Raw genomic sequence first — 14640 nt, 5'->3', positions numbered from 1 at the left:
GCTACGTAGAAATTGTAGTACAACTGGAGAATATAAAAAACAAGCTGAAGACCTGTGTGGTAAATTAAAGGATCGTGATTACCCACAGAAAATCATCAACAAATGCAAGAAAAGAGCACAAAATCAAAATAGAGACAGTCTGTTAAAACCTACGGAAAGACAACAAGAAAAAGACCTGTTGACATGTGTGACTACCTACAGCTCTGCCCAAAATGATCTAAAGAAGATCATTAACAAAAATTGGAAAATTGTCACTTCAGCCAACATCAAGTGGCCTAAACCACGCTTTGCCAACAGAAGGACACGTAACCTCAAAGACCTGCTGGTCCATACCAGACCAATAGAGAAAAAAACTCAAGTCCCTCGACTCTGGGACCTGCAATCAGTGACAGGACATTTCCCTTGTGGGTCGTGCTCTGTGTGTGGACTCACAAAACCAACAAAAGAAATCAAACTACTGACAAACCTGACATGGACAATCCGCAATCACACGAATTGCAATACAAGCCATGTCATATACATGATCACATGTCCATGTAACAAACGTTATATTGGCATGACCTGCAGGAAGGTGAAATTACGTATAGGAGAACATCGAAGCAACATAAAATGCAGAAAAGGAACCACAAAAATGGCCACTCACTACATTGAAGCAGGACATACGACTGGTGATCTACAATGGATAGTATTGGAGACCCTAGTAAATAAAGGTCACAATGCCGAAAAAGTCTTGTTCGAAAAAGAACAACGGTGGGTGGACAGATTGAAGACAGATAGCGTAGGGTTAAATAACAATATCCCCTGGCACAGCCTTAACAGATGTTAATTCTGCCACTAAACCGAATTGAGTTCCGTTAGACTGTTAACAACACTGCCTCCAATATATTAATATATATGTACCATCTGAAGAACATCCCTTTAACCGTAAATCATAGACTGTACATACTTATTTTACTTCTCTCCCTCACAAACTAATGAAGCCCTATTAGATGCAACATGATATGAGAATCACATGTCCAATACATATCGCCATGCGAGTAAAACACCAAAAAATGCACAATGAATTGTGAGGACAATGTTGATGTAAGTTTTCAACATTAACAGAATTACTAGCACGTCCCCTGTGTCTATCTTAAATAATTCGAGACACTCGGCAAAAAAGCCTTTTTTGAACTTTTTCCAATCTTCAATTTTATTTTATCACGAGAGCCAAATACCAGAATAACACACTATGAATTGTGAGGGTAAGGTTTTTAATACAAATAGATTTATTACCACGTCCCCCTACTATTTTAAACAATTCGGGACACTCGGCATAAGAAACAGTCTTTTTTCCGTTTCCATACCAACATTTGTTAAACGTGACCCGGAAACAGAGCCATGGAACCGGGCCCCGATGGCAGAGTCAGCACAGTACTGACAGGACCGCAGGTAGCACGGGGGCACTTTCGAGACACCAAGAGACTGCTACAAAACCGTAAAGTATCTAAACCTCTAAACAAAACCTCTATTTGGTATCACTTATTTGTAGAAGGCTCCTTAGACCATCGAGGGCTCCGTGGACAGCACGCCACGGATCGTTTTAAGGTAAAACGTTACTGTGCCAATTCCGAGTGCGTTTGCAGGGTTGCGTATTACGCGGTTGTTTTCTACATATTAAGCCGACATCTGAATAACCAATACAGGGGTCTTATCAACAACCAGATAAGAAAGGGGCTGCACTAATGAGTGTGTCAGTCGCTCATGGGGCATTTGAGATACCATTTGGGAAACTTGTTACACGTCTAATACCGAATCTATTAACAAAGAGGAAGAGCAAGACGCTCCAAGTATTACCAAATAGAGGAGACACATTTTAGCCCCTGAGCTAATTGAGCACATACTACCATATAGCTACTGCCCATGTAAAAGGGAAAACGACTGCATAAATCCTCAGTGTGAAAATGAATAAATACAGATGATACTGATTATTAATTTTTACAATGAATAACGGTCACAGAATAAGTGTGAATTTTGCCAAGCAGACCAACACACCTGTGTTTTTGCGAAAGGTATGAGTGAGTTGACCTAAAAAGACTGGTGTGTGGAACGAAAAGTATTGCCATTTTCTAGTTGCTATACAAAGAAGTACAGCAATTTTTAGCAAAATTAGCTTTATGTTTGTGTTTTTCCTACACAGAGAACCCCCAATACCCTTGTTTTTTCATGTTTGTTTACTCATTACAGGTACCTACGGGATCACCAATAGAGAAGGACTAATATGCCCTTCACCATTCACTACATCTGAACATACAATCCTGTTCTAGTGTTATCACCATCAAAGAGACGCCCTTGGTCTCTATCTTCACTTGGTCCTGAAGAAAGACCAATCAACCCTTGCTGGCGAATCAGGGCTGAAACATGTCGACCTTTTTAGAACAATTAATACCAGTGAGTGAGATACCTCAATTGTCTCAATACACCCACCCACAATATTAATAGTCTCGCACCCTGCTTTATTAAAATTGGAGATACAGGGTATTCGAGCCTTTTTATTCTTTCACGGCACAACACTTCCCTATCACAAATCACAACTGCAGTAAGCAAGGGGTTTCCTCCTGGTGGAGGGTGCATAAACCACTAACCACATGATTATGCACACACAAGTCTAAAAAGCTGAGAGTCAAGATATACCGCTCTCGCTTAACATCAGACGCGTGCATGAGGGTTTTTTAATTGGGACAGAAGTACGCTACCTGCAAACCCAGGTTAAAGCAGGACAAGTGATCCCTTCTCATTTGATTATAAATACTATGAACAAGGAAGCTGAATGGATCACACTTTCCTTCTCCCTACACAACTGATTATAAGCCCAAAATGTAAGCCAGCTACCCAGAGGTTGAAATACTGTGGCTTACAAATGTGAATGAAAGGGGAAAAAAGGGAAGAACTCCCACAGCTGTCCGCTGCCTGTAAGTATCAAAAACAAAAAGGGGGAGAGTAGAGGTAGGTTGCTAAATGGATAGCCAACTTCTTATACCAAATGTAAGCCTTACGAATCGCAGTGTAAAGTTCCAACCTCTAATCTACTCTATCTACACCACCCATGTGCTAATTGTAGTCGAAAATGCACACAGCTATGCACACTTCAGCAACTTTACCCCAAACTGTCACATGTGAAGTACTTTTGAAATGGATGGTAGTCAGTATGTAGACATTTCTCCTGTCAGAAAATGTCACAGCAGAAGTTCATCGCTGTGCAAGGCACTGCTCTGTCCCTTCTCAAGGTTTTTACCTACAAGATTTTTTGGCTTTACTGTACAGATTGTGCCACAAGCAACAGTGTCCACTGTGAACAATTCCCTGAACAGTTGCACACCAGTGTAGACGTTCTCTACTTATGAATAGTGACCTTTGTTAAAAAGTCCTCTACCGGGGCGTGGCTAGCAGCCAAAGCAAATGGTGGCTAGCTAGAGGAGCTCCGTATCCCCGCAGTCTATCCGGCATCATCCTGACCCAAAACAACAGCATAATCGGAGAAAAGATGCTCTCCAGCCCCAAGAGCAATGTGGGCGGACAACTGGCTGCATTGGCCCCATTAAGAGTTGATAATCTGGGGCAAATATGCGGCGGACGGCGGGTGACGAAAATGGCGGCATGTTAACCCCTGGGCGATATATCTGAGATGCCCTCGCAGTTAGCCACTATCTGACCGGCGAGGACTCCCCTGAACAGCGGGGAAACTGACGTACCTGGCGGAGGTGGAAGTCGTAGCCTGCAGAGAGGAGAAGGTGGCGTGCGGACGAATCGGTGCAGGACTTGCCGCGTGAGGCCGATACTAGAGGTCCCGGCTTGGGGACCTGGAAGGCCTGAAACGAAGGAAACCACCTCAAGCCCAGGTGCCGCCGCAGAAGAGAACAGCGCTTCGCTGGCAGAAGAAGAGGTAGGACACATCCAGCGTTGCGGCCAATAAGTGAGGCCGGAACAGTTCTCGCATGTGGTGGGCGCAGCTGCATACCCCCGAGTGCCCCTGGGCGGATGCTGGCGGCTTCGTATGCCGCAATACATTGTCAGCGGGGGAGACAAGGAGGCGCATAAGCTGTGGCCAGAGATCCGAGCCCCGGCGGGTGGAGCAGAGTAAATTAAACTACCTGGTGCTCTCGGCAAAGCCCCGTGGATCGCGGGCTGCGGAGGGGGTACGGTGGGTCTAAGGCCTAATAGTGACTTGTGGTCTGGCCCCCCACCCAACTGTTCCTGCCTGTGGAGTGATCACGCACGGTGTGCCCTCCAGCAGCTTAGGGCGGACTTGCGCTGCAGCGGTGGCTGACATTCACCCCTGTGGTTCCTGGGAAAGGCGGGGGTAACCACCGCAGGATAGCTAAGGACTGAAATAGTAATTGGGAAGGAGGCCACTGTCCCTTTGATATCAAGGATCGCGCTAAAGGTGCCAGTGTGGCGGACTGACCCCTCCCTGATGCCCTGGGTGAGACTGATGCGGCTGTAGAGGCCAAAAAAGACTTGCAGGCCTTACTTCTGCAGGGTGCCAAAGACCAGAGTGAACCACGTCAAGGCAACCCCGTTGGGAGGGTCACTTACTGATAGAGATCAGACGCACAGGCAGCGTACACACACACCCAACACCTACCCCCTGGAGCCTTCTACTACAGCGATTACAGGGTCCCTGTAGGATTGTACAGGGCAAAATCGCAAAGTTCGCATGGAATAAGACCGGGGAAGACCGGGAGACGCAGCGAATGGAGGAGCAGGGGTCACAAAGAGTCAGGATCGCAGTCAGAACCTACCCTATGGGACGTGCTAGAAGCCATTAGTGGAGTGCGATCGTCCCTCGACTCCGTTACCACTGAAGTATCCCTACTGCGAGTGGACTTTCAAAAAATGGACGAGAAAGTTAAAGACCTCAAAATAGTCACATCGTCACTGCAGGATGACACAGCGCAACTCTAAACCCAGGTTGCCGAACTTCAAAGCCAACACACGAATATGGCGCAACAGCTGGATGAATATGAAGGACGGCCCGCAGAAATAATATCCGCATTTTAGATGTGCCGGAACGGGCTGAGGGGCCAGCGGTGGATCTCTTTGTGGAGGACATTATAGTGAAATCTCTGCAGCCCAAAAGTCTCTCCTAATATTTCTCAATTGAAAGAGCAAATAGAGTCCTGGGAGGCAGGGCAAAGCCCGGTGCCCCTCCGAGACCACTAATAGCCTGTGTATTTAACTATAGAGACGGAGATATAATTCTGTAAATGGCACGGGCTGGGCCCCCACTCAAGGAAGAGAACAGTGAAATAACGTTCTTCACGGATTTCACGGCCAAGGTCCAGGCCCAACGGCGAAGTTTTCAGGCAGTGAAGAAAGAGCTTCCGGACCAAGAAGTAAAATATGCCATGTTGTTTCCGGCGAAACTTAGAGTGGCATCAGACGGAAAGACGTGGTTCTTCACCTCGCTGGTGGATGCAGATGCTTGGGAATGCCTGGAGGGATGGCGAAGAGTCGGTGGTCACCGTCGAGCTCGAAACGCAGGATCAAGGATGTACAGAGAGAATGGTGGGACTCATTCAGAAGAAGCCTCAGTTAGTGCTAAGGACAACTAGCTCCAACTTCAGTGGTACAGCCATGTAGACGATGGGGTCTGCAGGAAACTCTACCTTAATGTACGCTCCAAGACATCAGTGACAACGTTCCTATTATAATACTGACTTACTGGTCTGGAGGACACTTGATATCACACTGTTACTGTCGCAGAGACTCACTTGTGAAATGTGTTATTTTGTTCCTACGTGGGTTGGGCTGGGAGCTAAGAGAATGGAGGTATACCACTAATAGTTATAGGCGGGGATGAGGGGACCGCAAACCCACACCTTTCAGTATTTTTGGGAGGGGGAGAGGCACTCTGCCTAGTTGGGGAGTGGGTAGTTCTGAATCCACGGGCAGGGAGGCAGGGAGGGGGGATGTAAGGGGGTGCAGGGAAGGGTGTTTATTGTCTTTAGGAAAGTTTGATTCACAAAGTAGTCTATGCATACTGCCACATACAGAGTTCAGAACTGATTTCAATTGTTGGAAAGACGAGCCAGGTCACGCCTTGATTGTACCAGCAGGGGGATTGTTAAGCATGCACTTCTGTTAAATTGTCGCACTCTCACCGTCACCACATCGTATGATGGGGGGTAGAATGGAATCGTCGATTTCTATACTTACCTGGAACGTAAACGGACTGGGTGATAAAATTAAAAGGGGAATCGTCCAACAATACCTGAAAAGACAGGCCCCGGACAATATTGCTGTTGCAAGAGACGCACATGATTGGGAACAAAAGCCCTCACTGGATGGGGTTACAAACTCCTGGTACACGCTGACTTTACCACTGGATCCAGGGGAACTAGGATTCTAGTTAAGAAGAACCTAGCTATTATTGTGAAGAATACTTGGGCGGACACGGGGGGTAGATTTGCTGTCCTAGAGGTCTAGTGGGAGGGAAGAGCGCTTAATATAATTTTAGTATACCTACCTCCTGCATTGGGTAAGGAAGCATTGACAGCTCTCGGCAAAATATTTACTGACCTTCCAGTGGGCACGCTGGTCCCTGGGAGGGGATTACAACATGACCATGGAGGATGATATGGATAGATACCCCCGGCGGGTGGGGACACGTCCCAATACACATATGAAAGAATTCACTACATCCACGGGTCTAATGAATGTGTGGTGCACCTTGAAACCCAATGATATCCAATACACGTGCTATTCGAATGCAGACGGGAGCTCATCTCGTATTGACTACTTCCTAACACACTCAGCCTCCATTGGTAATTTTCAAAACCCCCATATTCTGCAGAGAGGCATCTCAGATCACTCTCCGGTTATGGTTGAACTTACACACAGGGAGAGGCAGCCACAATCCACTATAGTTCTAAACCTGTGGTTATTGAAAATTCCGGATATAAAAACAGAACTCTGACAGCAAACCTGTAATTATTTTAACGAAAATGTTGGCTCAGTAACATCAGAGCAAATTCTGTGGGAGGCCTATAAAGTGGTCCTAAAGAGGCAGGCATTGTCTCTAAAGGTGGGTTACATCCCAAAAAAACATAGCCAGTTAGCCCAACTGGAAGATGAGCTTCGTCAACTAGAACTAGATAGCACCGATAAGTCCTCAGAAGACACGATGCATCACCTCGCAATTAAACAAGAAGAGAATAGGATCAAAGCAAGAGAATATATGTTGGCCAGACACCTCAATATGCAGCACTGTTTATATGAACTCAGAGACAGGGCTGGGAAGACACTGTCCTGCTTAGAAAAGAGAGAGCAAGGGGAGAGGTGGGTGTCAAGTTAGCTCATGTCTAATGGCAGTACCATGACACATCCGAAGGATATAGCGGAGGCTTTTGCAGGTAACTTAGAGCAGATCTACTCTCCCTCCACTACATATACTGCAGAGGATTCTCACCAGCTCCTTTCTGACAGCAATATATCAACTCTCTCTGAGACGGACAAAGAAGCTCTGGAGTGTGATTTGACGGATGAAGAGATCCAAAAGGCCATAAGCCAAATTCACTCAGGGAAGGCCAATGGGCCCAATGGGATCCCCATCGAATTCTTAAAAGTAACTGCCTCTCACATTGCCCCTCATCTGCGCGCCATGTACAGTGAAAGCTACGAGCAAGGGAAGCTGCCTAGTGACCAGCGAGTAGCATCTATAGTTGTAATCCGTAAGCCAGGGAAGCCTGGTGATCAGTGCGGTTCATACCGGCCGATTTCATTGATCAACGCGGAAGCTAAGATCCTAGCCACCAGATTGGTTCCGGTTATCTCATCGTTGGTACATCCTGACCAGTCTGGGCTTATGCCGGAGAGAAATACAGCACTGAACATCCGGCGACTTAACAATGTGCTGGCGCCGAGGGAATTCCTGAATGAAGATGCTGTGGTGCTATCTCTAGATGCCGCTATGGCATTTGATTCCATAGAATGGCCGTACCTATTCGAAGTCTTGGCAAAGATGGGATTTGGCCTGAAAATTTTAGGCTGGATTAAACTACTTTACACAGATATACAGGGCCAAGTGAGGGTTAATAACTATACCTCACGAATATTCACAATGCGAAGAGGAACTCAACAGGGCTGTCCTCTGTCCCCACTGATATTTTCTTTGATGTTGGAACCGCTGGCCTCCTGGATCCGTCGAGATGTGATGGTGAGGGGCCTGAAATGGGCAGAGGGTCAAGAAGATCGAATATCCCTTTACATAGACGACATCTTGCTGTACCTAGCCTCCCCATATAAATCCATTTGCCGTGTTCTGGACATCTTCACAAACTTTGGGAAATACTCGGGTTATCAAATAAACTGGAGCAAATCTGTACTGTTTATGCTTTGGGGGCAGGTCCCCCGTCTCCCACCAAATTGCACAATCGAGGTGGCTGTGGAGGGCTTTCGGTACTTGGGAATATATGCCTCATCTGACCCTACCCTCTTTTATGATCGTAACTTGGCCCCCCACTGGCCCGGCTCAAAACAGATGTTAAACAGTGGAGATCCTTGCCCCTGTCTCCGGTAGGTGGTGCTGCCTTGTTTAAGATGCTGGCACGTCCCCGCTTCTTATATATTCTCCAGAATTGCCCATATCGAGTTCCAGACACCTATTTGTCAGTGATGGAGAGTGAGGTTAGAACCCTGCTCTGGGATGGAAGTGCATTGCCACCAAAAAACTGACGAAAGGTTGCTACGATGGAGGAATAGCCCTCCCAGACCTTAGACTCTACTACTGGGCCTCGTAAACTAGTGGTGATAAACCAGTGGATATACCATTCTCTCAACGATCCTGCATACATGCTAGAAAGATATTAGACTGGGCGATCTGGTTACCTGGGAGCGCTGTACTCTAAAGTGAAGCGAGGGCGATATTTTGGGCCTCTCTCCCATACTGTAGCTATCTGGCATCAGGCTAATTTCCGACTAGGGTGGTCAAATGTCCTTATAAAAGCAACACCATTATGGTATGCCAGAAGTTGGGTTCTCTCTGCCATCAACCCAGCTTTGATAAGTGGGACACCATCGGGATTTCCGTGGTCGGCGACATGATCAAAAATGGGTCGATCCTCAGTTTTAAGGAGCTTTGGAACCAATATAAGATGGGACAGGGGGAACAGTTTAGATACATGCAAATCCGGCACACCCTCACCACAGCCCTGCCGAACCCCACAGAGATACCAGAGTCGTCACCGTTGGAAGATCGGCTGCTAGATGGGCCACTACACTCCAAAGCCATTTCATTGACCTATAAAAAATTGTGTAATAACATACCTGACACACTACATAAGCTTAAAGAGCAGTGGGAGGGAGACCTGGGATCACTCAAAGATGAAGATTGGCAGGCTGCCCTGATGTCCCCTAGAGAGGTGGCCATCAACCTCCGCTTCCGGTTGATACAATTCAAAATTCTCCATAGATCATTTTTAACGGGAGTGACATTGGCAAAGATAGGGGCCAGGGCTGATCCAGTCTGTCTCAGGGGCTGCAGCCACACAGCTACCTTTTATCATACGATATGGGAATGCCCGCAGCTTCTACAGATATGGGAGGGGGCCACAACTCATATCAAAGCAGCCCTGGGGAAAGCACTGATTCTTACACCAGGGTTCGGCCTACTTAATATATGGACAGCAATGGATCTTACAGTGGTAGAACAACAACTAGCCACACTTGGATACACCCTTGTCAAAAGAGAAATAGCTAAGGGGTGGTGGGGCGGCAAGTTCTCCAACTACGCAGGCCTGATTAAAGGAAATTGATAAATGTATGATTGCAGAAAAGGAAGTCTTTACAACTCGGGGATGCCCAAAGAAGTGGGACAAGAAATGGGGCAAATGGAATGTATATTCTGGTAATATCTATATCTCCCCAACATTGGAACTTGAGAGGAGGCAAAGTAGAGATGGAGCAGAAGATAATAAAGTGACTTTCTTCCCCCTGTTAATGTACTGCTGTATTAAGTGCTTGCTGAAATATCGATTACCAATGTATGCATAACTATGAATAAAACTAATAAAAAAGAATACAAAAAAAGGTCCTCTACCAAGTTCTCACACAATCTTCTCAGTTACTCCGAAAGTGGACGAACAACTGGGTGGGAGGTATTGGGTTTGGGGGTTGGAGGTCATTTTTGGAATCCCTGCTGGTGTTCATCCTGAAATTATAGACATAACCAGTACTAATCTCAGACAACATATACATCTTAGTTGCATAACGTTCCCTCTTGCTAGGAATGTACTGCCTAAAAACCAATCAGTATTTAAACAGGAACAAATACTCTTCCACAGCTATTTCTTTCCTTGGAACATAGATCTCTGAAAATCAATCCACAAAGTGATCAAGGACAGGCCAAATCTTAAAAAGATGATCATAATCAGGGTGATCTTGCGGCAACGCTAAAGCATTCTCAACAAAATGCAGAATCTGAAGAAGAAGCAAATACCGGTTGCAGGAAATATAGCAATTGCCATCAAGAGACTAGCAGACCAAAATGAAGACAGCAATGGCTACCTTATTGGGCCCATCAAAAAGTTAAACCCGAGAACTTAAACTCATCCAGATTTGTGGGAGTACACCATGTAGCTTTGGGGTGCGGCTTAAGTCTGGCACTGTTGTCCCTCAAATACTGTTCAGCGTACAAATTAGTCTTGTCAACAATCTCATCAAAAAATACATCTTCCATAAACAACTGAAAGATATCTTTAGGCAAAATGTTTTCAGTATTCACTCTACACCCTGCGACCCCACTAAAGGCAGGCAACGTCGGCTGCACAATGTTTGGGGCAACCCAGAGTTCAGCTTTTTCAATGGGAAGCCTTTCAGCCGCAGGCTGCAATCCAGATGTCTCTAGCTGCACTATTGGCACATCAGTGTCCTTCTCTAAAAGCAGCACTTCATCCGCACTGAGAGCAATTTCATTATCAGATGTTTCCTCTCAGACAGAAAATTCACCTCCAGAATCCCGGCCTTCCTCTTCTGCCTCAGATATAGAGTCAGTGTGAAAATCATAGAGGAAGACTCAAAACGAATACCAACAACCTGCTGAGTGGTCATCCTGCGGCTGGCCATAATCCTTATTCAAACAAGTCAGCAATAGCCAACATTGGGTAAAATAAGTAATAAACAAAGTCTGGCTTTATAAAACAAAAAGTAGAACTATTGGCATATAGCAATTGCATGGTAAAGTCAATCAAATCAAAGCACACAAAGACCTATACACTGTAAACACCACTCACTTGCCAGAGACACCTAGAATCACTAAGACGTACTCTGCGCAGATACAGCAAGCACCAACAATATCCCACTAGAAAGGAAAAACAAAACTAAAATACAAGACAACACAATACACATTCTACACAAATATAAGGAAAATGTCACACACATTCAAACAGAACCTTAATCTGCTGTTATTACAGCATTTCCCAAAAACACATTCATGCAGGTCATTGACACTCATTTGGAGTAAACAATACAAAAAAAACGTTTTCTCACCAAACGCTTGCAACTACACAAACTCCAGATCTACAAGTGCCAAAACCCCAAGCATGAGTCAATCCAAAGGAAAACAAAAGCTTTGCAATAGATTAAAAAGAAGGAATAAAACATTACGATCACAACTGATGACAAACAATAAAACAGTTAACATTATAAAACGCTATGAAGTGTGCCAATCACCATTCAAGTGCCAGCCACACACATAGTCAGCCAAACGCCAGTCCACACTCACCACCAGCCAAGCGCCACTTCATGCACACTGCCAGCCAAGCGCCAGTCCATGCATACCTCCAGCCAAGCTCCTCTTCATGCACACCACCAGCCAAGTGCTAGCCCACATGCACCAAGTGCAAGCAGACCTTCAGCCAACTCCAGTTGACACACAGAAACTTTCCTGGGTGTTGAGTAGTTTTTTGTCCACCTTGGGGCAAGGGGTCTAATAATATGACTGATCTGCCCCCAAGGGGGGCAGAACTGACACATGTAATAACCCCTCACATGGAGCGACCCTGATCTAAAGGGCCACTCCCAAAAACAACCACAATAATGTAGAAAATAATCCCTGGTGATCTAGTGGCTACTGCAGAACCAATGGCCAATCTGCCCCCAAGGGGACAGAATTTACCAAAATATCCCCTCAAGGGGAGCGACCTTTGCCCAAGGGGCCGTTCCACAAAACAACATTATTAATGAGAAAAATAAATGCCCCTTATACAGAGAAGTGCCCTTGCCAAAGGGTCCACTCCCAAATATCACCTAATCATTATTTCCCTGGTAGCTAGTGGGCTCTTTGGCAGAGCTGCCTAAAAATATGGCCAATCTGCCATCACAGGGGGCAGAAAGGCCCCAAATAAATGCCTCTCCTAAACGGGAGTGACCCTTACCCAGGGGGCCACTCCCCAATATCCCTATTTCAGTTCAGGTATATGTGTGGCAAAGGTATATGTGCAAAAAAAGGTTTGCGTGGTGAAGGCAATGCTTGGTAAAGACACTGCATTGTAATAGATGCGTGGTAAAGGTATGCGTTGTAAATGCATATTAGTTAATGTCATACAGCAGACTAAATAGTGCACCCAGTTACCTTTGTGTGCACCTTTTTGGTGTTTGTGGGCTCTTGTCTAGTTTCATTCTATGCGGTTATTATTGCAATCTTACCAAAAGAAGCCACTTTACAGCTTCCACCTTAAAGTGTATCAGCTTTTGGGTTACCTTGAATTTTTAGTTCAAATAGTTAATCTTGTCGCTGAGAAATTCACCTAATTATAATGTTACTTTAATCCTAGTTTTTTTGTGACTTTCTAAGGTTTTAAAAAAAAACAAAAATGGATCTTTTTATCACACCTAACTAGAATGTTACTTTAACCATTTGATTTTTCAGTTAATTTCTAGGGTTTTAAAAAAAATATAATGTTCAGGTGTATGTATGGTAGAATACCTGATTAATATATCCTGTGTGCGGACATTATTCTTAAAAGCAATTGCTTTCATATTGTAACTTAGCAAGAAAAGGTGCACACTTTGTAAAATGCTTCTAAAAATTATGTTTGAGTATAAAACCAAGTAAAACACCAATATTTCTTTTCAAATTGTCTATCATCTCAGTTCATCTGGCTCTCATAGTGAGACATTTTCCAAGAAAGTCCATTAATATTGTAATTTCATATTTTTTATGGCGTTTGTATGTAATTAAAGCCATAAACATAATTCAGAAAGAAAGTAATTTGTTTTTTAATATTGAATAGTATTAAGTTTCATTATATAAATCAATTTTGTAAGTGTGTGATTACTCACTAGAGTTCTATATTTTGTTTGAATCTACTGTTTGGGGTTTATTTTCATATGTTCAGTTTGTATTTCATATTAATTTCTAAAAAGAGTCATTGAAATATGGTTGTAATGTTAATTTTTCTTTTTTTTTTAAAAGGTGTTGAGTCAATGAGCCGCTTGTGGGAGTCGAACAGAAATTCCCCGGCATTGACTCCAAGAGAGATGTACTTCCTGGTCAGCTCTAGTGGGTTAAGTTAAGTTAATAACAGTATTATCCCGTAATTCTGAACAAAGTAATAGATTACAGAAGCTGATGTTTGTAAAATTGATTGTCATTTGTTCCATTGAATATATACAGCAATTCAATTTTTATGATCTCGCTAGATGCTCGAACACACAATCCCCAGCAGGAAGTGGGTTGTACCTCCCGTTTGGCTCTCGCAATCGATCTGCGAGATTGTGAATTTGGAATTAGGTTAATAACAGTGGTTTTGGCTATTCTTCACAAATTAAGAAGTTAGAGATGTTGATTAGCTTGGATTATGAATTGTTGCATGAAATAAATAAAGCAATTACATTTGTGCGATCTTGAAAGACAATCTATGGTATCTCTTCGAGAACTCTGGGAGAGGAACCACACCCCAAGGAAGGATTGTGAATGCTTCATATGGATATCTTTATTTAGAAGAAGAGTGTATCCTTTTTGCTTTATTTCACTATTGGATTTTGGTGACAATAGACAATAGACATATTTGGCTTGTTCTTCTTTCCTGGTTGCCTTTCTTCACAAACATGTCTTCATCAGATTCAGATGATCAGTCAGGAGCTTCTGCGCCAGCTCAGCCATCTCAGCCTCCTAAGGAATCCTTAGTGTGGCAATTCTTTTAGAGGAACAGGTGCAGGAAAGTTTCTGCGAAGTACGTTACCTGTAAACGTTTCAGCAAAGATTTAAGCCAGCAGAGCAGAAATAAACAATATAGCATGAGAGATTGTGATTGCTTCATATGGATATCTTTATTTAGAATAAGATTCTATCCTGTTTGCTTTATTTCACTATTGGATTTTGGTGAGAATAAACATATTTTGCCTTTCTTAACAAAGATGTCTTTATCAGATTTAGACAATCAGTCAGGAACTTCTGCACCAGCTCAGCCATCCCAGCCTCCTAAGGAATCCTTAGTGTGGCAATTCTTTGAAATTAGGTGACAGGAAAGGTACTGCAAAATACGTTACCTGTAAACTTTTCAGCAAAGAGTTCAGCCAACAGTGCAGAAATAAACAATATAGCATGAGTACCACAGGGATAAACGTTTGGTACACACCGGTGATAGAGGGAGGGGGTGG

The sequence above is a fragment of the Lissotriton vulgaris genome, chromosome 8 (genome assembly GCF_964263255.1).
Source record: "Lissotriton vulgaris chromosome 8, aLisVul1.2, whole genome shotgun sequence".
Taxonomy (NCBI): Eukaryota; Metazoa; Chordata; class Amphibia; order Caudata; family Salamandridae; genus Lissotriton; species Lissotriton vulgaris.
The sequence above is the reverse complement of the archived record's forward strand: the minus strand, read 5'-3'. Positions refer to the sequence as shown.